The sequence below is a fragment of the Camarhynchus parvulus genome, chromosome Z, assembly GCF_901933205.1.
Source record: "Camarhynchus parvulus chromosome Z, STF_HiC, whole genome shotgun sequence".
NCBI lineage: Eukaryota > Metazoa > Chordata > Aves > Passeriformes > Thraupidae > Camarhynchus > Camarhynchus parvulus.
In genome coordinates this window covers 20,496,281-20,520,517 of record NC_044601.1, presented here as the reverse complement: position 1 = coordinate 20,520,517, position 24,237 = coordinate 20,496,281, and the positions used below count along the sequence as shown (strand labels likewise).

General features: G+C 38.2%; 1 pseudogene; it reads left to right on the top strand.

Annotated features, from left to right (window-relative positions):
* Positions 1-22,591: 22,591 nt before the first annotated feature.
* Positions 22,592-23,912, top strand: LOC115915758 (annotated as a pseudogene).
* Positions 23,913-24,237: the final 325 nt, after the last annotated feature.

The following is a 24,237-nucleotide window of genomic DNA, read 5'->3' as shown; positions in this document are numbered from 1 at the left end:
GCCCTGACCAGCTGAAGGTCCATCTATGGGGCACCTGGAATTGAGTCTATTAGACAAGGGGGAAACTTCTGGCAGCTTGTCAAAGCCACCCCTATAGGCCTCACTAAAAAAAAGAGGAACACCCATTACAATGCAAATGCAATCTGGTAAAAGATTACTCAGATTAAGTGAAAATAATGGTTTACACAAAGGGGAAAGACGTATAATGATTTTTTTTCTAGTGAGTCCTCAAGAATATACTAAAATGTCAACGCTCTCTTAAATTAGAGATTTCTGTTTCCAAAATGAGCAGAAATAGAATATGCTTTTCATTATAGTTTTAGATGTCTTTGCAAGAGGAAACAAATTTTTAAGTCAACAAAAACTGTAGAAGTTACAGAAAAATGGTTACAGAAAAATAAAGCTTTAAACTTCTTGGCTTGTCCATTTCTTCTTAATATACAGACTATTAATTGTTATGGATGGCTGGGTAAAATATTTATTGTGACTGCATTATCCTTCTAACAAATGTAGGTTACAAATGTTGCCTTTCATTAAAAGGTAATATTTCATGCTGAAGTTATTAATGTGAAGCAACAGAGCAATGCAAACAAATTGATAGCTTAGTTCACATTTTGGCAAAGTTTAATATCTTATTACCAGCTTCAATATATTAGCCTTAGTCTTTCAAATTAACAAGGTAAAGAGAAGCATAAAATTAGAGTAAAACAGTGCAATTGGGACTATAATCTAGAAACGTAGCATTTTTCTCAATAAACAAGAACTTTTATATAATCATGTGGTCAACTATTTTGTTACTATCAGAAATTCTTTCCCTTCTGCCTATTTGCTTGTCATCTTCTCCCATCACATTTATTGTAGCCTGTATTTAATTTGCAAGTTCCTTTTAATAGTAAGTGATCCCAACAAAATGTCAGCATAGAAAGTTATTTTCTTTAATTAGCAAACAAAAATCTACCTTGTTAATGCTCCTGGTGAATTTAAAAATACAATGTGACTACTTGGTGTAAATTCAGAAAAGTAATATTATGGAAAATATTGATGAAGTGGGAGCTAAATATTTATTCTTATGTTTTCCCTGCTTATATTACAGAGATGGTATGCCACTTCTTGCCAATAGATGAATGCAGAGAAGAAATTTTAAACCTTTAAATGCAGAGAAGTTGTGGGAACCCAGGAAATTCCTCTGGCTGCCCTGGAGGACTGGAGACCCTGTCAGGGAGCTCACAGGCCTTGGCACAGAGCCCAAGACCCCTTTGATTTAGCCCTTGGAAAAAATAATTACCAAACTTGTATGAAGAATTACAAGCCATGAAAGCTTAAGTAGAATGATACTGAATTTATCACAAGGTGAAAAGTGGATTTTTTTGCGTTTTTAGAATGGGGGTTCAGGGGGCAAGATGGAGGAATCTGGGCCTGTCCAGCCTTTGTCTTCTTCTTGGCCTCCATCTTCTGCTGTGATGTTGGCACTTTTAGATTGATTTAGAGTAGAAGCTCACTAACATAGCTGATAGGTATTGGAAAGTAATTGTAAATATTGTACACGTAGTTTTTAGTATAAAAAGATAACACTGTCTGGGAGCAGGCAGAGTGCCTCTGACTGTCTTGCTGAGTGGACCTCGACAGGTCAGGGGAAAGAATTTTATAGATAAGATAAAATAAACAACATTGAGACCGAGACATTAAGAGCTCTGACTCCTGCTTTGACCGCCGGGCTGGGAAAAGAGACTTTCTAACTTTTCTCGGGGTCACTCTCACCAGCTAGAGACCCCGAGAAAGTGAGGCCTAAAGCTATGAGAACTGATGATAACAAAAATTTGTTCAAATTGAGGATATTTAGCAGAACACTGATTGCAGAGTGGTTTTGAGTCAGTACATGAAATAAATATTTTCAGCTTTACTTTTACACAGGTAACTCTCAGTTCTTCAGGCGTTTGAAGATTCATGGACCATACTTCCTTTGTGGTAATCTTTTTCTTTTTCCTGGGCAAAGAGCTTCTGATTTCTCACTCAGCGAGTTTCTTCTGTGACAGGAATGGCCAAGAGAGTGATGCACAGGTTATGTTTATGTTTCTCCCTTTTTCTTACTTTTTAAAAACCCTGTGTCTTCTGAATTGAGCTGAAGCCAAGAGCTAGTGTTTGTGTGACTGTACAGGCTTGTGATATGTTCTTGTGACTCAGAGACTATTATGGGGAAGGTGAGAGGAAGCGAAGAGTGGCGTAAGAGATGACTTAGCTTGGTATTTTCTCTATTTCTCTTTCAATTGTGTGCTTTCTTTTCTCGGCCTTAGAAAGATTGGCTACCTCTGTAATATGAAATTCAGTCATGGAATATGTTGGTTATCTATTAAACTTTGCATTCTGGAGTACAGTTCTATCTATACTTTGCAAGTAGTCATTTATCTTCTTCTCAGTCCAAAAACATTAATATTCTTAATTGCTCTGAATGTGACTGCTGGGGAAATGAATGTAAAGATGTTCTAGGAGTGAAGACCTGTGACTTTATATGTTTCTACTGCTTCTTTATGAGGCCAAATAACTAATTCAATGTTTCATTTATCTGCAATATGATCAAAATGATAATTCATTTCACATAGTGCAAAAGTGATATGGAAATTCCTCTCCCACATGAGATGTTAGTAATAGTACATGGTTTCTGTGTCATGTAATATAACAAACTTGAAATGTTCTACTTGCTAACATTACGGAAACCTTGTTCAGGTTTTAAAAATTTTGAATAGTTTTTAACAGTTCCCCACATCAATAAAGTATTATTACTCTTTAAAAGAGCTCAGTTGATTTTTTTGGCTTGTTTGAAAAGTGCCAGTGATAACAAGTTATATTATAGAATCATTGAAATGTTTAGGCTGGAAATTTCAAACCTACTGGCATAGGCAGAGACACTTTTTACTACACGAGGCTGTTCAGCGCCACCTGGTCTTGAACACTTTCAGGGATAGGGCATTCACAGCTTCTCTGGACAACCTGTTCCAGTACCTCACTATGCTCTGAGTAGACATTGTCTTCCTTGCATCAAACCTAAAAATATCCTTTTTCAGTTTAAAATTATATCCCCATTTCCTGTCACTACATGTGCATATAAAAGGTAGCTCTTTCTCTTATTTTATTAGCTCCCTTGATGTACTGGAAGCCTGTCATATGGTTCCCCCAGAGCCTTCACTCCTCCAGGCCAAATAACACCAGGTCTCTCACATTCTGATCATCTTCATGGATCCTCCTTTGGGCCCACTCCAAGAGGTCCATGTCTCTCTTCTGCTGAGGTCTAGGTGGGGTCTCAAGAAGACACAGTATAGGGATGGGATTGCCTCCCTCAACCTGCTGGTCACTCCTGTTTTGGTGCAGCCCAGGATGTGATCAGCTCTCTCGGCTATAGTCTCACACCGTTAGCTCCTGTTCAGCTTTTTATCCATTACAACTTTTAAGTCCTTCTCCACAAGGCTGCTTTAAATGACTTCTCCCAATTTGTACTCATATCTAGGATTAGCCAAACCCAGGTGTAGAACCTTGCACTGGGACTTGTTGAATATCACTAGGTTTTTGTGGGTCCACTCCTTGTGCTTGGCAGGTCCCTCTGGATAGTATCCTGGACATTTGTTACGTCAGCTGCATTTCTCAATTTTGTGTCAGCTGCAAACTTGCTGAGGCTGCACTCGATCCCAGTGGCTGTGTCATTGATAAAGACATTCAAGAGAAGTGGTCCTGTATCTGAGCTGTGAGGGACACACTTGCCCCAGCCTCCACCTGGACATAAAATTACTGATCATGCCCTGTTGCCTGAGTGCACCCAATTCATCATCCACCGAAATTTCACTCTTAAAATCCATCTCTCTCTGATTTGGACACAAAAGTAGCATGTGGGACCACATCCAAGACCTTACGGAAGATGAGGTAGATGATGTTGGTCAGTCTTCTCTGATGGCTGTTGCAATCCCTCTGTCAGAGGAGGCCACCAGAGTGGTGAGGCAGAATTTGTCTATGGTGAGGCTGTTCAGCCTGTCTCAGATCAACACCTTGTATTGAATGTGTCTTGACCTTACCTCCACGGGGATCTGCTCCATGATCTTCCCAAGCACAGACATGAGGCTCACCAGTCTGTAGATCCCTGTGTCCTTTCTTCCTTTTTTGAAATTAGGGAAAATGTTTCCCTTTTTCCAGTCAGCAGGGACTTTATCTGATCACCACGATTTTTCAAATACAAAGGAGACCCTCTTGGCAATAACATCAGCCAGTTCCCCCAGGACACTGGGGTAAATTTCATCAGGACCCATGGACTTGGGGCTATTCTGTTCCATCAAGCAGTCCCAGTGCAATTTTATTTCAGGCCTTTCAGACATCGCCTGTGTCTTTCAAAGTCTGTGTCACAGAAGAGTATGGGAAAGAGAACAGCTACAAATGACCTCAATAATTCAAAGGAATTTTTGAGAGTTAGGCTTCTGATGTAAACGACTCTCCTTTTGTAGCATTCCTCTACTTCAATATCAGACTCAGGAAGTTCTGACATGATGTTTTATATCTAAATATAAATATAAATATGTAAAATATATACATATATATGCCGCTACATAAATATTTATTGCTTAATAGTTCTGTCAATTTAATTTTCAGAGTAAATCTCAGAGAGACATTTAAGCAACAACTGAAGATAAATCAATGCAAATTAATATACTGATTTTCATGTTCTTTAATGATTGTGACGAGGGAAGCATCATTCTAATTGTTGTGGACTTGCCTGCAATGATCAGAAAATCACTGTCTTCTCCCCAGCAGTGGAAAAAGCCTGTCTTACTTCACACATATCTAGCATCACACAGAAGTTAAAACTTCATTCTTTATTTTCATAACTTTTATTGTCAGAAAATAAACAACTTAGAAAAAATGGAGATCTTTAAAGAAAGAAATCCACATCTCGCTGTAGTTCTTTTCATTTGCACTGAAACAGTCAGCACATGCTACTGAGGCAGACAGGTAATATATCTATACATGGACATATACATATAAAATGCATATATATATATAATATACAATAATTATATGCTATCCATTGTATACAATAAGATACTAAATATAATAGAATGTATATTTTGTGTATTATATATACATTAAATGCATATATTTAATGTACATTGACTTGTAGGGAAGATTGTAGGTCCTACAACAAAATGTAAATAATTTTACTTATTTTTAAAGCTCTATAATCCATACAATATGCCTATGATAGCTGATGTCCTTTTTGAGCTTACCTATCAGTAACAGACACAAAACTAGTTCAACTGAAATGACCAATTCTTGTGTTTAATGGATTGAGCCCAACATTTTTCTCCCAGCTTAGTAAGACAGCAATGTATTCAATAAAATGACTTATAGTAGTGTAAAAATCTTAAACAATGACAGATTCCTCCCTATAACAGAAATACCTTTCTTACGATTCTGTGACAGAGAATTGCTGAAGAAAATAATTTTCACTGACAGGAGTTGCCTTATTTCAAGGCAGTATGGCTTGGATTATAAATCACAGATATAAAAGGGGTGAGGGACTGCTTAGGATTTTGTTCCAGATCTTTCTTCCTTCTAAATTATGGTCACCACCATTTTTTTTTACCTTTAACTTAGCTGAACTCTGAGTAAGTTTGAATCATGACCAAGTAACATGCCTCCAGTCCTTTCATATCTTCACTCTTAACTTTGTGGATTCTTCTTTTTAAGCTAAAGTGTGATAGAAGTCTCTCTTGCCTCTCTTCCCTTGCACTTATGAGATAGTTGTGTGTTTAAAATAATTTTCTTCAGAGCATTACAACCATCCTAAGATTAATTTTGGTTCAATATTTCTGACATGGTCAAATATGAAGCACTTGGGATACTTTTTGGGGTTTTTTCAGTTTTTTGTTTGTTTGTTTGTTTGGGGGATTTTTGTTGGCTTTGTTTTGGCTTTTTTCTGATAGGGGGTACAGTTGTTGGGGTGCGTGTTGTTTTTGCACTATTGTATGGTTCTGAAGTTGAGTTTTACAAGTTTTGTATTTTATTCTCATTAAGTTATATTGAGCTAAGATGGTGACTGAGTAGGGGATTTCCAGGGTTCCCTCCCCCTCCCACGGTGTCTGTTATTTGTCAATCAGCCGGGTCCTCCTTGTTTTATGTTAATTCCCTTGTCAATCAATGTTCCCCCTCCTCTGTTTCCCTGGTGACCCCCCCTGTCCATCACCCCCGCCCCACTCCCAGGGTCTGGAAAGTTCCTCGGGGTTCGGGTGGTGATTGGGCTAGGGGGGAAAGCCACTCCTTTAAGTTCTGTTGATTTGTTGTCTAATGTCACCCCATTTGAGGTATTGTCTTCTGATTGGTTGGTGTTGTCTCCCCCTCCCCCTGGGGTCGGCTTTATAGGGCCTGACCAGGGGGAGGTTCTTGGTCAGTTTGTCGTGATCTCTCTCCTTTTTGTACCGTCCCTGCTCTTCAATAAACCCTTTTCCTACCACGGCAAGCTGACTGACTCGCGTTGTTCTTCATCTGCTCTACTGCTTCGCTATTGCCGCTGCCTGTGCTCCTCGTCGTCTCTCCTCTCTGGGACGCCACCTGCGGCTATACCGCCCAGGGGTCCCAGGTCGCCGGGGGATCGGCTCTGTCCTTCGACAGCCAGTCGTCCTCTGGCCAGGACAGACTGTGGCCGCTCGCAAATTCTCCCTCCAAGAGTCTTTGCTCTGTGGAGCGTGCCGGGCCACTTCCAGTGAGCGACCGCATACAGTTCATTTAGATTGTTTTAAAAATTCTGCTCATTTAAATCTTTGATCATTTAAAGCTAAAAGGCATGCTTCAACAAAGAAAGACATGCAGTGGGTAGTGGGGAGCAGGGGTTTTCAGTCTGGAAGCACAGGAGGTTTTGGCTTACGCAAGCTTCCTGCTTCACCTGCTGTCCAGTGCTGCTGGGAAATACAAAAGCATCTGCAATCTTTTTTTTCAGTCCCTGGAAAATTGCCTTCATGTATTAGGCAGTTCTCTTCCGAGTCTCCTCTGGAAATTTTAGCTGATAACTATTTTGGAGATACTATCTTATTCTATTAGTAGTCCTACTGATGTCGCATTTCCACAGAATCCAGTTGTGTTTTCTTGCAGAAACTACTGTGCTTTACCTGTATTCCATCAATCCACACAGAAAGCTGAGAAACAACATATCTCCAGGGGATAGGGGCAAATGTGACTGATCGCGCCAACTCCCTGTGCCTTCCCACACTGATTAGCCATCTTGCAAAGAGGGAATCACAATGCTATCTGAAAATGGTGGCAGCAATGAGATGTAAGTATGCTACATTATTAAAGTACACATTTTAAAAATGAGAATAGCTTATTTTCTCTTTTTATGGCCTTTAATTAATCCGTAAGTTTCTCTTTCTGATTTAAGCATTTTTGTCCCTGTTAGATACAGGAAGCACTGCTGCAAGACCTGGTGTCATTCACACATGATTTTTAAGAGTAAGTTCCCCAAAATCATCCTGTGGAGATGAAAAACCTGATAATAAGACTGGCTAAGGATGTTTAGTAATCTAGGTGGAAATGCATTTTTGACTTCTGTTTCATTCTTTTTACTTCCATGATTGTCCTGATCTTCAGCACTTAAATTCACTCTGAGATTATTTTATTTTCAGGTGAAAACCAAAACATTTAATAGCCTTTTCCCTTTCTCTTCCTCTCCAGGAGTAGGATCATAGGTTTTGCTCCTAATGGCAATGTCAGGGGCATATAAGGCGCTTGTAAGACACCACAATCTAGAGTACAGAAGAATAATTTTTATAATGACATGGGATGATAACAGATTAAAACACATCCAATCAATCAGTGTATTTAATCTGAAATATTTGCTTAATATTTCATATTAACCTCACTAAATATGCTTAGGCCTGGGTTTCTTTCCTTGAGCTGAATCTCCTATCAATTTGGATCTCTCAGAATCACAATTCAGAATGTTCGCTTGCACTCTTGCTGAACTGTGTAAGATTCATGCTGTTATAATTAAATGAACTTGAAATGTTAATCACTGATCACTGACTGTCATTCAGACAGCAATAGAATTTACTTAACGCATGTTACTTTATACAGTTTTAGAAGAAAGAAATATCCTGGATTTCTTTTTAAGTTAGTAGTCTCTGTTGGATTTGGAATCAAGTGCAGCCATATTCTGCTGCATTAAAAATGGTGGTTTGAAATTACATAGACAATTTCACAAAAGATTCTTCCTAGAGAGGTAAGAAACCAAAATCCAAACTGCTCTTCTCAATAAAAAAAAAACAAAACCACAAACTAAAAAAAAACCCCAAACCACCTCTAAACAATTAATTTCCATCCTAGTAATCAAAATGATGCTGATTTTAGCATGGAAATGAGTAATTTTTTTGCTGAAGACCTGGTCACACTAGTGCTCTGCCAGACATGCCTGAACTGTTATTAAGTAACAGATATTTGCATTTAGAGACAGTGATGTCACCTAGTTAATTCAAAATCATTGCCCCCCTAAAACCTTACATGAAAATGCAGTGCTTCTCAGAAATTACACATCTACAAGTACATTTTTGCATCTTGTATTTTTATACCAGTTTGCTCCTTAGCTTTATTCAGAAATTGCACATCTACAAGTACATTTTTGCATCTTGTATTTTTATACCAGTTTGCTCCTTAGCTTTCTTCAGAAATTTCTACTTAATGCAAGTTCTACAATAAATTAGGCACTCTTAATTTATTTCTATTCTAAAGCTAGGAAAACATAGCTTTATCTTTGTATGACAGTATGGTACAATGAAGAGTCATATAGATTCAAAACACTAGGTGGTTTTTAAATTTTTCCATAAAACAAGTAAGTTTCTTCCTCTCTAGAATAGTGCCATAGTGCTGAAATTTAAGTGGAACGTAAAGACATATGGTTTAATAATTATGTATGATTTAATATAGCCTACTTAAAAACAAATATGACAGTGTGATTACTGTCATGGGGAATGTTATGACTGGTTTTTTGAACATAAAAGAACTCTACATTAATACAGTCTTTTAGTGACTTCAAAACTAATCTTTACTGTTTTGATATCCTCAGTGTTTGAAGTGTGCAAAATTCTCTACACACAAAAGCAACACTTTCAGAAGAACATAACTTACAATGAAAAAGACTCTCCTGGGAAAATACATAGAAAGAACAGATAGACTAAAAAAATTGCTGCATCTTCTATTTGTTTGAATTGCTGGTTTTCACTTGACTTACATAAAACAGTATTTTTATTACTGAAATAATTAGCACATATATAAGCACTATAATACATACTGGGTAATTTAAGGAATGAAGTGGCAATGGAAGTAGACTCTGCTTTCCTACTGCTTTTTCTACCATTTTGCCATATTTTGACTTCCTTTTTTCTCACTCATATTTGTCCTCTTTCCTCCCTCTCAATTTGCATGGACATTTGCGTGGAGATTCATTGTGCAGTTTTGTACTCACCATCGCCAAAGCAGCTGAATGAGTACCCTCACACGGTACACAAAGAGAGCATCAAAAATTACATCTAAGGAGAGACTTAAATTTTACAACATCCTAATTCTAGAATTCAGTGGTACCTCAACAGATTGCTTGGAAACTTTAGGTAGCACTTAAAAATCAACAAGCATGTCACAAATGATCACAAAACATGAGTGTTGTGGTGAAAGCAGCCCACAGGAAAGCATGCAGCTGTACTGCTGCAGCCAAGTAAGTGAACAGCATGCCTTACAGTCTGAGCCTTTTTTTTTGTTTGTTTGTTCTTAAGTTCTAAACTCTAAGTCAAGGACTGGCTGCTCAGTTTTTCTGTTTCATTAAGTTTTCTGTTTTCTGTAAAGTACACCAATTATCACTTCAGTAAGGACTGAATACTGGAGGTTTTCTGTCTGTCATTTTATCAACTTGAAAGAAATTTATCTCTTTTTACAGCCAAATGAATCTTGGCTTATGTTCTGCAGAGAAAACCTGTTTCAAGAGTAAGAGTACAGATTTAGGCTTTGTCAAACACATGATGGAAATTGTTCTGTAGAGCATATTTTTTTCCAGTCAAATTGTGGAAAAGTAGTAGCTTCATAAAGCTTATAACAAACTACAGTATTGAGGTCTTTTGTGAAAAGTAAATGGCTGAGCTTTTTATCTTAGACTTGAAAACCCGTTTTAATTTTCTCTTTTTTTTCCTGATCTTCCCATCATTTTTTGAGAATAAACATTATGACTCCATTTAAGTTTAATTATACTCTTTTGAGTATAATTTGGGAGGCACTTCCTTCGTTGGAGAAGTTGTCATACAGCAAAACACAAAAAAATGAGACTGAAGATTATTTTCTTCTGCTAAGAGTAAACATCCAAACCAGCATTTTCCTCCCAGATTATCAGATCCCACTAGCAATATTTAAGAGTAAATTTTCCATAGATAAAATACAAGTATTCTGGAGTTGTGGCTCCTATAATAAATTTTATATGCCATTGAACAAATTTCTTCAATATTAGAGTGATGATCAAGATATAAGAACATTCCATCATAGATTTAATGTACAGAAACCACTATGAAATTTGTATCATTCATTTCCATGTATTAGAGTTTCCTCAAACTCATTATATTTTAGAAGTTTTTGCAATCAGATTTAAAATCAATACTACATATGCATATATTTGCTAATAAACTTATTAAGTTACATATTAGTGGAGTTAAAGATTATTTCTTCATTAAATAATTTCAATATATGTGTATAAATGTGTTTCTAACTCACTACATTCATTTTAAAAAATTCTGAATGATCTTTGTGTGTACGCCGTTTTGAATCTCTGTGTCCTGACATTTCAAGTCAGCTCAGAGAACCAAAGAGCAGAAAATTTGTGATATTTCATTTTGGCTGGAGATCTGTCCTTGTAAATTAGGTCACACTCCCACACAATGGAGACTCTATCAAAGTCCATAAGTATAAGTGTTGATCCCCAGTCTGTGGCTTCAACAATCAGTACCTCTACACACAAACGCTCTACATCTGTCCTTGAAATATATGACCATGACCACAAACACTTCTAGACTTAGCTGTTACAGCCTTGTCTACTCAAGACGCTAATGCCTATGTAAATCTCTTTCTCATAAAAAACATGCCCACTTTAGCAAAATATCATTGTAATGACTTGTTTTACGTACTCCTTCTGAAACGCTTCTCAAATGCATAGTTTTTTCTATTTCCAGATGGAATGTTTCTCAAAACTCAAAAACAGATGGTGCTTAGCTGATGCTGCTTCTGTGGAGTATTTCAGGATGCAAATAAGTTACTAATTTTTTTTCTCTCCAAAGTAGCTGTGATGATTTTTGTATCCTAAGATCATTGCCCTCTTGAATATTTGAACAAGCCATCCAAATACTCCATTGGAAAACAGCTGACTTGCAGGTTTTTATCTATATGTATGCTACAGAAAATAAATTGAAGCAGGGAGAAGGAAGTATAAGAAGTAAAGCAGAAACAGGAAAAAAAATGACACACTGAATCAACAATGATTTTTTCCTTGTATTTAAAAAATATTATTGCCATGCATCTGCCTTATCATGCTAATGTCCATCACACTTTACATTAAGCACCAAGAATCTTTGTAGAAGAATTAAGTACTAGTAGTGACCTAGAAGTTGCCTGTGTTTCAGTTGAATACAGGTGATAGGCATATCTGCTCTTTATCTGAAATTGTGCATAAAAATGCAGTGACATCTGAGAAGCCAACTGCATATTTCCTATTTTTCACCAATTAACACAAAACTCTTCAAGCATTAGCAATAAATCATCTACCTTGTGTGTATATTTCATCAAGCAAAATAATCACGATATCTTAAACGAAACCAGCTGCTGGGTGTAAGAATTCTTACAAGCACAAGAGTAGGAAAGGAGAAATTGTCTGCAATTTAAATAAGGTTTGAAAGAGCAGACTCTCCTAGATTGTATCTTTTTTCACTTTATGTATGATCTGATTATTCAAGGACATGTTTGATAACCCAAATTTTTAGTGTTGCTAATAAGGATCAGAATATATATAACCACAGCAGGAAGATGATTTAAAATTCTGTCACAGTGATAGATGAAGAAAACATGTTTTGAAAAAAGGTTTCTTTCTCATCACTTACTTTCCTGCAGATAAAAACCTTGATTTCAATCAGTACTTGTACAAAAGTCTGGTTTTTTAATCAGGTAATCTTGATGTAAACACTAAAAGTTTTTTTCTATTATCTGTGCTTATATCTTCATTTTGTAAAACAAAAGTCTTACAGGAGCAGTTCTAACAAGAAAGGACCTAGAAAGACTTCAATGTGCAGCCCTCATTATTAGACATTTTAGCAAGATTATCAAGGGAAAGAATAAATGAATACGTAAAAGACACTGGGAAAGCAGTGACAAATTTAGGGACAAATAAGACATTGCCAAAGAAAGTGTATGGTCCTTTAAGCAGTACATTCTGCCCTATTTTTATTCAATTGTTTTTTAAAGTGATTCAGTATGACAAAGAGCCAAGAGTCCAACAGGGACGGGATGCCTTGGGAGAACACCCTTACACAGTCAGGGTGAGGAAGGAAAGCAATCTCCCAGGATTCCATGCGCCTCCATGTACATTTACATGTCTGCCGTCAAGTGTTGCTCACTCCCCCAGTTCTGGTATGTTCTATGTTCCTAGTTTTCCCATTGGTTCTCCCCAGAAGACCACTCCCTCCCTTCTCTCATATTGGTTCCACCTCCGTCACCCCACTCCAGCTCCTGTCCTGAATCCTCTCCCCATTGGACTGCTTATACCCTGACCCCTCCTACCCTTCCCCAGTTACATACCCTAGCCCCTCCCTCACTCCCTGCTCTCCAGCCTTGGATCCCTTTGTTGTTGGTGGTGTTCCTGCTTTATGTGTTCCCATTCTGTGTTCCCAAGTGGAGAGTCCTCCCGTCTCTGGTGAGGCAACCACTACACCGTCAGGGCTTGGGCATCTGGTGGGCTGAGGGAACTGTCAGTGCAGCCTGAAGCAGAAGCACTCTCAGGTCAGCAGGCGCCCCAACAGCACCTGCCCGGGGGAAGCACCCTTCAGCAGGGGAAGCGACCCCCAGTTCAGCATGTTTTTTTGTGTAACTCCATCTGGTTTATGGGTATCAGAAGTCCATGAAGTTTATCTTTTCCAATTCAGGAGAAGAGCATGTACTCATGCAGAAGCTTGAATTAATTTTTGGGGGGAATCCATGAAGGTTATGATAGGCTGGTTGAAGTGCACTGAATCTAAATGGATAAAATACTAATGTTCTACTGTCTCAGTTTGCTTCTGCTGCCCACCAGAGTGAGGTTCAGTGTTACCTCAGCTGGGTAACACAGATTGCTCCGGAGAAGCAAGCAATACAATGTCAGAATGGCATTGGACCTTTCTGTGCATCAGGTCTTGCAAGCTCTGTAAAATGGTGCTTCCTGGATCTGCTGTAAAAATCTTATGCCTTGTAAGCTTAACAGGCCTACAAGGTCTCCATGATGCCAAATGCTTGCAGCATGCTCCACCATAATCTTTGAGACAGATCATTTGTAGTGTTGAGATAAGTTTTAATTCTTTTGTATCCACAGACCATTAAGAATATACCAACTCAAATTTTAAACCCAAAATTTTATTGTCTGCAAACTACAGCTTTAAGTGACACCCTCTTGGTAAACTACTACCATGACAAAAGGTCATTGTAAAAAATAAAATTTATTAAAGATAGCAAAAGATTTGTTGTTCTGATTTGTTCTGTTCAAATAAGAAATACTATTTTCTTGTACTAATATAAAGTGGGAATGGACAGTAAGAATCCGACCAAGTATTATTCTAATCTAATCCCTCATAGGTAGGACTTTTCTCATTGCCCAGAGTAGTTCATGCATCTCCTTTTTCTGATAGTATGCTCTTCTTTCCATTTGAAGAAGAATTAATCAGTTTGGCTAAAAATTATTTTCTTTCTGTCCTCCACTGTTTCCTTCAGCCAGAGATGATTAAAGAGATTACTCTCTCCTCAAGGCTCCCTGTTTCACTCCTGTTGTAAGTGCTTAATGCCTGTTGGGAGTGGTTACATTACAATTTTAATTGTTCTGAGAAAAAAAGTTGTATGAACTGTATCAACCCAACCAGGTTTATGATACGGCTATTTCATTTTCAACTTGCAAAACTGTCTATTCTATCCATCAAGTGACTTACTGATGGTGTAGAGTGTGTAATGTGCCATTATTATGAAAATGGAGACGCCCAAGACTCCTGCCTTCAAGTCTGAAACTATACACAAATATTTCTACCTGAAAACACATGAGCATCTTTGAAGAACTATATTCGTGATGAGAAAAAATCAACCAAGTATGTATTTGTAATTTTATTATCATCAATTTTCAAAATGAAATGGTCATAAACTATTAGCCATTTTTAAAAAATCTGAAATCTGTAAAATACACATTGTGTATATTTTCTAATGAAAATTATAGTAAAATCCCTTTGCTACAGGTATGTATGTAATGGTGTGTCTAAAAGTGAAGACCCAACAGAAGTCCTGTCACTAACATCTCTAAGAGTGAGCAGATTGCCATTTACAAACACATAAAAAAGCAGTTAGAAGAGTTCAGAAAAATTAGAGCAATTCAGCTGTTCTGTAAATCGAGGAATATCATTTAAAAATTAATCTTTTTTTTTTTTAATCCCAGTATGTATTTAACTTAAAAGACTTAGCTTAGAAACCTGAGCTCATTTCATAGTCTACTTCGGAATACTTTGATTTCTTGACAAGGCAGACAATGAAGTGTGCTTCATTGCTTTAATTTAGACAGGTAAAACTTCTTCAGTCGTAGGGCTGTACTGATGACAAAATGAGTTGGCATTCTGGAGAATATATAATTTTTTTTAGTGATGTGTTCTTCTTCTGTCAAAGAGCAGCAGTCTCAGTGTCTAAGAGTGTAATAGCCTTGTTAAAATTAAAAGGATAACCTGAGGTATTTTTGAATTGCCTTTAATTGGGTTAAAGTTTAAACTTTGACTAAGAGGTTCTGTTTCCACAGCATTTGATATTTTTAACAGTTGTAGTTTTGATTGTATCTGTCTGTAAAAAATCCCTTTCTGTTGAAGATTGCAATGCGCTTCGTCTTCACTACATGCTTGGGCAACTAAATTCTTAGGTTATTCTGCATGATAAAATTTGTAAGGATTTTTGAAAATAAATTTTGAACTGAGATCTATTTTGACTTAGAACAGGATCTCTTCCATTTACCTTCTGAAAAGCAGTTGCTATTGATAGATATTAACAACATCAATTTTTTCAGTATGTTTTTGTTTAAGATCTTTCAATACATTTGTTATTCTGATCCTTCTCTGAGCCGCTTGAAACTATTAACATTCTTGAATTGTAAAATTATTATATTTCATTAATTATAAATACATAGAAGATTTTTATACACTGTATGCAATTCCATAGGCTGCCTTTATTAATTGTGATTTAGTTTTGACTGTAATTGGTTATGAAACTGAGCTGAGCGGTGACTATTGAAACTATTTCATCCAATGGAACAGGTAATTTAGGACCACACAAGAGGTATTTTCCCCTTCAATGATCATTGCTTGTAGGTTTTTTAATCAACCTGGCTATTTATTTGATTATGTATTACCAATGTGCCTAACTTTGAATATAATTCACTGGAGTTCCTTGCATTCCTCTCTAATCTTGACCAACAGAATAACTTTGAGCCATCTGCAATTTTTTATCTCATTGCTAATTCCTTTTCCAGAACAATAATAAAAATTATGAGCCATGGATATAACACAGAATCCCCAGACACTCTGCTATTGATCTTTTGTATTTTCAGCTAAATACTTTTTGATAAAAATAGGTAATTTAATATTTGTTTATTGTCTCCAATTCAGTTCCTGATCCATATCAATTCTTCCCATCTAATCTACTGCCTGCATACTTCTTTAGTAGCCTGTCAAGGACCTTGTCAAAGGTCTTTTGAAAGATTTACTCGATTTATGTGGCAAGGCTTTGATAGCAGATGGTCCACAGGGGTGGCTTCTGGGAGGTGATACCAGGAGCTGTCCCCATGTCAGACAAAGTCAATTCCAATTGGCTCAGAAAGAGCACTGTGACTGGCTGCAGTGGAGACCAGCAGTGATGCTGACAGCACCTCTGAAGCCAGGTCACGGAACTTGCGGTTTATTGCAAAGGGCGTGGGTGCCGGGGCCCTGCTTGGAGCTGCCAGCCACAGCTCAGAGCAGACCCAAGAGAGGAGAGGGGTAGAGAGGATGAGAGGGTAAGAGAGTAAGAGGGTAAGAGGGTAAGGGAGTAAAAAAAAGGAGGAGCGTAAAAGGATAAGAGTGTAAAAAGGTAAGAGAGTGAGGTTCCTGTTACAATACAATAAATCTTCTTCTGTGTTGAATATTCTAATTCTCACTAACCAATCTAGTACAATATACAAATCCTATAGCATTTACATACAGCCTATAAGAATCATTACATTACCATACTGTGTTACATTTTAAACCCTAAAAACTACTCTTTGGACCCCTTCTGCCAAGCTAGTAGGGTCTGCTATGACCCTTGGACTTGTCTGCAGGCAGAGGGTATTGTTTCATCGAAAGGGGATTACCTTCAGTCGGCCACACCATTGTTCTCCAGTTGTTCAGTAACTAAGGTATCTCAAAGCTTGCTTTCATTTCAATCTCGCTTATAGTTTCTATATTCTCGAAATCTTTTGCCAGACAATCATATTTATAATGCTTTCCTGTTTTATCTTCTCCAACAGAGTCGTTCTTGAGGAACCGCAGCTTACAGGAAGGACTCATCCTGGAGAGGTTTGTGAAGGACTGTCTCCCATGGTAGAACTACCATCCCTGAGCAGTGGAAGAGTATGAGGAAATAGGAGTGGCAGAGGTGAAGGGTTATGATCTCACTGAAATCTACATTCCCTGTGCCCTTGCTTTTGAGACACAAAAAGCAGAAATTAATTCTGAGAAGAAGAAGCAGAGGGAAGATAGTTTTGGTTCTGTTTTCACTACTTTCTGTCAGTTATTGATGCTATTTTGTGATTAACTGACACTGAATTGAATTATTTTCCCCATGCTGAGTCTGCTTTGCCCAACATGGTATTTGGTATGTTTCTCCCTATTCTCATCTTGACTGACAAATATTTTCATCTTATTTTTTTCCCTTTTCCTGTAGATACAGGACATACTATATAACTGCTTGGTGGATACCTACCTGCCAGTCAAGGTCAACCCAGCACACAAGGGTAAATAAATTGTATTACTCTCTTTAATTTATTCCTTTTGAAAAGGTTTATAAAGATCTAATAAATTTGTAAAATGCAATTTTCCTTTGCATGAACATGGCTATTTAGATGCAGAAATGTGTCTAACTGGAAGATTCACAAACACATTCAGTTTGCATACCATGGTTAACGCCTAGCATGTATTGACTTCTTATCAACTTCTACGAGTTGAAAGCAAGCAGCTTTAGTAGAAGAAAATATTTGGTTGGCATAGATTGAGACACAGAAAAAAATCTTCAGTATGAGCTCTGAGACACTTAAATGTGTATCGTAAAACACTTCTGCAAGTGTTAATTAAAGATTTTTTTTTAATTAAAAATTTTCCAAAGACTACAACACAATAACCTGGGAAGTATTTATTTAAGTGTTTATAGTTCTTTATGTGGAAACATCAATCAAAAATTTGGTATAACAACATTCATGCATGAAAAGATGATAAGACACGTTCAAACATGGTCCAAACATACTTGAATGGAGAGAAGAAAATTAAAATAAATGAGTTTTTATCTCAAAAAGCTAAATAAAGTGCAAGACCATTGAAGAATATTTTAATGCAAAATCTCACTGGCATGTTTATTATTAAGTAGTAGGAAGGAAAAGACAGGTTCCACAACACACCAATTTAGCCACTTCCTAAAATGGTCTAATTTATGTAGGTGTAACAGATACATATTTATATCACTGTGAAAGGAATTAAATAGCATTCCTTGTAGTCCACCTTCTCAACATTGGAGTTGAGCACAATTTACATTCTGGATTCGCTGGGTTACAGATTTCAAAGCGTTGTACAGTGATGGCAGGTATGTTGAACTAAGGGCTCAAAAACCTAAGAAATTGGAGCCTGAATTTATCCTTGTAAATAGGACTTCAGCAAGAATAGTCTGGCTTTTAGATTTTTTTAATTTTATATTTTTGCAAAGCAGCATACCTACCACATTTATTAAAAATTAACTTTAGGATAACAGTCGTGTTTGATCATGAAGATCTTTGATTTAATGTAGACATACTAATGTCTGTGTTTGCTTATTGTCCTCTTTCCTGTAGATGGAAAATGTAAGTCTCTTTGTAGTGAAAGACAGCTTACTTTTTGCAATAAACAACAGCAAATGGCATAGGTCAACATAAAATGTACTTAATGGTCCAGCAAATATTAGCAGAAAAATAAAATATAGTGAAGGCGGAATTTGTAACAGATGAGCTGATAAAGGTTATACAACAATTACAAGTTTCTTTTCTCCTACAGTGATGTAATTTTAACATAACTTGAGTGTTTCAGCAGAGTTGTAGAGGTTTATCAAAGTTTCTTATTCTGTACGAGTTTAATTGAAATAATTTTATGGATGGAGGGGACATCAAAGATGATACGGCTTATGAATGTGATATGCCTAATTCAAGTTATTTTTAGCAAGAAGAGTAAACTGACATTGTCAAGACCTTTGAGTTTAATATCTGATTTTTAATGCTTCCCAGACTTTTACAATAAAGAAGAAAGATTGCACAGCTGGGTACTGACTTTTTATTTGATGAAACATTACATTTCTGCCTTTGGGTTGAAAGTAAGAGGCTCTTTATTTGCACAACGGACTGGATTTCCTTCACTTTTCCTTAGTTATGAAGCACAGAAACCATAGAAAAAGAATTCTTTTAAAGAGAACACTACAATGTGCTATGTTTATTTAGGTAATTTAACTGCAAGAAATAAAGTTTGGTTTTCTGCAGTGTACAGCTGAAATTTGCATATTAAGATCAATCTTAATGTATGTGAAAAACTGACCTAAGACTATTGCTAAAAATCCTAATTTTCTGCAAAATAGGATTATTGGTCTTAGTCAGACCAAGCGGTTGCTGTTCTTCTGAAGATTCACTCAGGGAGTTTTAGAGTAACAAGTTTAACAGGAAAAAACATTCATTTAAGACAATATAGTGAAATGGCTTTGACAGGATTTCCTTCTTTTTTTACAGGTACTGTAAAGTTTACTAATTTGCAAAATATTTTTATAATTTTGCATATGGTGACAGACTAAAGTATATCTTTAAATATAAGACACTTTAAGCCATACTTCCTTCTGTATACTACTTTAACAGCACAAGTGTCATCCTAAGAGCAGGGATTTTAGGCCTCTATAATGTAAAACAAACGAACAATGTGTAGATCTTTGCACATCAGGATTTGGTTTTCTGATAGCTAAAGCAATTTGTCAGATTACCACAGCTGAAGTGAGGTATAAAATGTAATAAAGTAATTCTTTCTTGCTCTTGTGTACTTGAATTGTCTCAGACAGATGTCACCTTATGAGCATAAAACAACCTGGATGTGAAATACGTGGCATTCTGTGTGAGCTGCAGACTTTGCCCATGATGAGTTCCATGAAGACTCCTTTTATCAGTCCCTGTCACTCTGTGCCCTGTACAGGTATTATTCAAAATGGTGATTTTTTCCCCTCAACAGAGGATATATCAATAACAAAGTTTTGAGTGACATTTAAATCCAAGATAGGAGGAAACTACCTGCAAAGTACAGACAGAAACATGTCCCATCCCTTCTCTGTACTTTCAAAATTAAAGCAATTCTGCATGTATGCACTATATGTCTGGTACTATTTAAGACTTTTATCAAAGTAGAGGCCCTCAATTTCAAGTTATATAAACTACACATATGTGTACTATGTTCTTTAATAAAAGAAGGGACAGTTAGTCCTTTCTAGGAAGTTCATTTTACAGTAGACAGTTTTTTTAGTTATCAAACTGGCTTTTTCTCATTTCTGAAACATCAATTTTGATAGAAAATTCAATTAAATACTTTAAAAAATATGTAGATTGTTGCAACTTGGCAAAGAGCAAAATTTTGACTAGGAAGAAAAATCCTAACAAATGAAGCTCAGCTAGAATCTAGAACTATCTTTAGGTTCTTAGCCAGTTTGCATTCTATTCTGAGAGCACTTTTTTATGGCATGGTTTATTGAGTTTCATATTAATGATATGGTAATCAAATGCTAATGTGGAACAGTTCTGAACCAATTCAATGATATGAAATTGATGATTATTGCCACAAAAGCCTTTTTGCTTGTGTAAGTATGCATTTTAAATACATAATAAGACTTTTATTTAAGTAAGGAGGCAAGATATTTAAAATTAAATGGAAGATGATTTCTAATTGCTTTGAAGTAAATGCAAAACTGTGATTTCTGTGTTTTAACTATGTTATTATATAGTCAAAACACAAAATATATTATTGCTATATTCCTTTATAATTCTCAAACTCAGTCATCATTATCAGACACACATACAATGCACACATTACAAGTACTACAAAGGGAATATAAAGTGATATAATTGCTCCTGCCTTTTCTGGTTGAAAAGCATATATGTTCTTGAAGGTTTTACTGATTAAAATCCTCTTGGAAGCAGATGTCTCTCTTGTACCTTGAAATTACCCAAATACATTAGAATATTGAAGATTATGACCAACATTGAATTAAATGAAGGCCTAATGACTTCTTTGAAGCTTCTGTGTAGCATGATGATAAAAGGATCTGCTAGTATAATGAGTGCAAACTGAAAATATTGGTTGTATAGTTTTATTTTAATGACTGCTAACTGACTCATGACAACTTAATATCAAATCTTCTTATGCTTATAAATTGGCCATGAACACTAATTATACAGTAATAATTATGTAGTACACTTCCCTAATGATGCCATTCTGTCCAGCATTAATACTTTTTGCTGTCATCTTGTAGGTATATTTTTAGTTTTTTTAATGTTTCCTGATACTGCAAGTATCTGTGGTGGTTTCACCCCAGCTGGCAGCTGAGCCTCATGGAGCTGCTCGCTCAAACCTCCCAGCAGGGCACAGAAGAGGCTTGGAAGGGCAAAAGGAAGAAAACTTGTGGTTGAGACAATAACAGTTCAACAAGCAAAACAAAAGCTGCACACGCAAGCAGAGCAAAACACAGAATTCATTCACCACTTCCCATGGTCAGGCAGGTGTTCAGCCATCTCCAGGACAGCCAGGCTCCATCCTGCCTAAAGGTGACCTGAAAAATCTAATCACTTCGAATGCCCTCCCCACCCTCCTCCTGCGCTCAGCTCTTATTGCTGAGCATGGTGTTGTATGGTACGGGATATCCCTCAGTTTAAAACCATAGGTGGTTTCTTTAGAGTTTGTCTTACTAAAGGATCAGAAGCCTATTGCATAGTAGATTGAAAATGAAAAAATCAAGCCTGACGACGAGATATGACACTAGAAATTGCAACATTCTATGGCAACTTACAGTTTCTTGAACAGGATGACATAGTGTTGTGGGTGTCCACCAAAGTCACTCTATCATTTCACCGTCCTCAGCAGGACAGGGGAGGGAAAATAAAACAAAGGGGGCTCATGGGATGAGATAAGGACAAGTAGAAATTACTCATCAATTATGATCACAGGTACAATAGACTAAACCTGGGGAAAATTAGTTTAATTTATGCTCAATCAAATCAGAGTGGTGTAATGATGAATAAAACTAAATATTAAAACATGTAGACACGTGCCCCCACCCATCCCTATCTTCTGGACCTTAGCTTTCTCTTCAGGTTTCCATCACTTCCACCTTCTCTGCTCTGTAGGGTCATAAGTACTGCCAGGAGCCTAGTCCATTGTGGACTTTCCATGGGGGTAAACAGCCTGCTTTGGGCATCCACCTGCTCTGGTGTGGGGTTGTCCATGGGCTCTAGGTGGATCTCTGCATTCCTGTTATCTCTGTGGCTGCACCTGGTACCTGAGCACCTCCTGCCTTCCTTCTCCACTGACTTGGATGTCAGAGATGTGTCTCCCACATATTCTCACTCCTCCTTTCTCTGGCTACTGCTGTTCAGCAGGCTTTTTTCCCCTATTGAACTCTGTTGGGCTGCCAGCATTGCTGAAGGGCTCAGCCTTGGCCAGTGGTGGGCCCATCTTGGAGCCGGTAGGCATTGGCTCCATCAGACATGGGGGAAACTTCAGCAGTTTCCCACAGATGCCAACCCTGCAGTCCCTCCCACTACCAGAACTTTGCCATGAAAGCCATAGTTGTCAGTTTCTGTGTTACGTGTGTGTGGAGCCTTTCCATTCTGAGGAGGCTGTGGTCTGATCCTTAGACTCCTCCCATGGGACACCTGATAAAATCTCGGCCCTGGGTCTGTGTCCTCTCTCTGCCTTCTCAGCTCTCTGGGCTTTGCTCGGGTTCCTGGGCCTCTGCCTCCTGCTCCCCCCTCACCCCGACACGGGGTGTGGGGGGGAATAAAATGGACTCTTGTGCTAAACAACTCTGTTCCCCCTGCTGTCAGGTTGTAGCCTCCCTGGATACAATCAGTCATGGTAGGCACACGCTGCTACAAACAGTGGAGAATGTGGGCACAGATGCCACATGCAGTGCTGCCCAAAGACCGACCCTTAAAATGATCCAGCCTTCAGCAGCCGGTAACCTGGTTGGCAGATGTAATGAGAAGAAATCTTCAGTCAGAAGAAAACTCTGGAGTAACAAATTTGCCTCAAAGGCTTCTAAAGCTGAGGTGTCTGTGGACAAGGAGCAAAAGAATGAGAATGATGTCATTCAAGATGAAGGTCTCAAGATGAAAGGAGATCCTTCATCACAGTATTGGAAAGAACTGGCAGATGAAGAGGAGGAAAATTTCCCAAGTGTTCTGTCCCATCGAGACAAATTCTTCGAGGAAGAGATGTTGGTGTGGTGCAAGTGGCAGTGGAATCTGCAGTGGCCAGCTGTGGTGAAAGCAGTGAAGAGGAAGCACCGGAGGGCCCGTGTGCTCTTCATAGATGGCACCACAAATGAGAAGAAAAAAGTTTTCTCAGTGTTTCTGAAGAGCCTGAAGCACTTTGACTGTGAGGAGCTAATCGAACAAGCCCAGGAGAACTATTTCAGGGAAATCGAGTGGTGCTTCCAGCTGGAGTCCTTCCTGGGCTATCAGATCCAAGTGGGCTGTCATTCTTTCACCGGGTCCTTCCCTGGAGTATTTTGCTGCTGATATCAGCTACCCAGTGAGGAAAGAGGGATACCAGAGTGTGGTGCAGATGACATTCCCAAACACAGGGGAGGAAGGGCCTGGACAGTCTTCCTCAGACACCTCCCTCCAGAAACCGCTGAGGAAGCTCCTCCCTGATGGGACCAGAGCTGCCAGAGACAAAGAGAAGCTAGTGGATTTCATAGTGAAGACCAAAGGGGCTGAAGAGCATCTCCTGGGGATCTTGAAAACTGGGAAACAATCCTGCGGGCTGAAGAAAATCCTGAATTCCAAGCAGTACATGACCTGTGTGGAGACTTATTTGGAGGATGAGGAGCAGCTGGACCTGGTTGTTGGGTAGCTGAAGAAGATGGACACCAAGAACCTGCACCAGACCCTGAAGGATGGCATCAGATTTGTCTCAGATGTGCTTTTACCTGAGGCCATCATCTGTGCCATTGCTGCCGTGGGTGACATCGATTATGAGAAGGCAGAAAAAAAGTACATGAAAGGACCACTGGTGAGCAAAAGAGAGAGAGACTTGTTTGATGAACAAGTCCTGGGAAGCAAAAAGCTCAAGACAGAGCCGGAGCCTGCGGAGAGCTGAGGAGTGGCTGGGGCTGTCCTGGGGCCAAGTGTAAATTATCAGTGGTGACTTGTATAAAACGTGGCATTCCTTGTAAAGTCTGTGTGTATATTCCCAAATCCTCTGCTCCCAACCCTGGCTGGTTCTTAGCCCTTGCTGCTTCCTGTGGCCTCGCCGTGTTCAGGATCCGCCAGATCCTCATCTATCAGTGCCCTCCTGGGGTGCTGCCAGAGACCCCCAGTGCTGCGCAGAGCTTCTGCTGCTACACCTACTTCCACGTGGGTTCTTTTACCAATCACCTACTTGGGGAGGGATCTTGTCCTGCTTTGTGGCCAGTGGTGCCTGG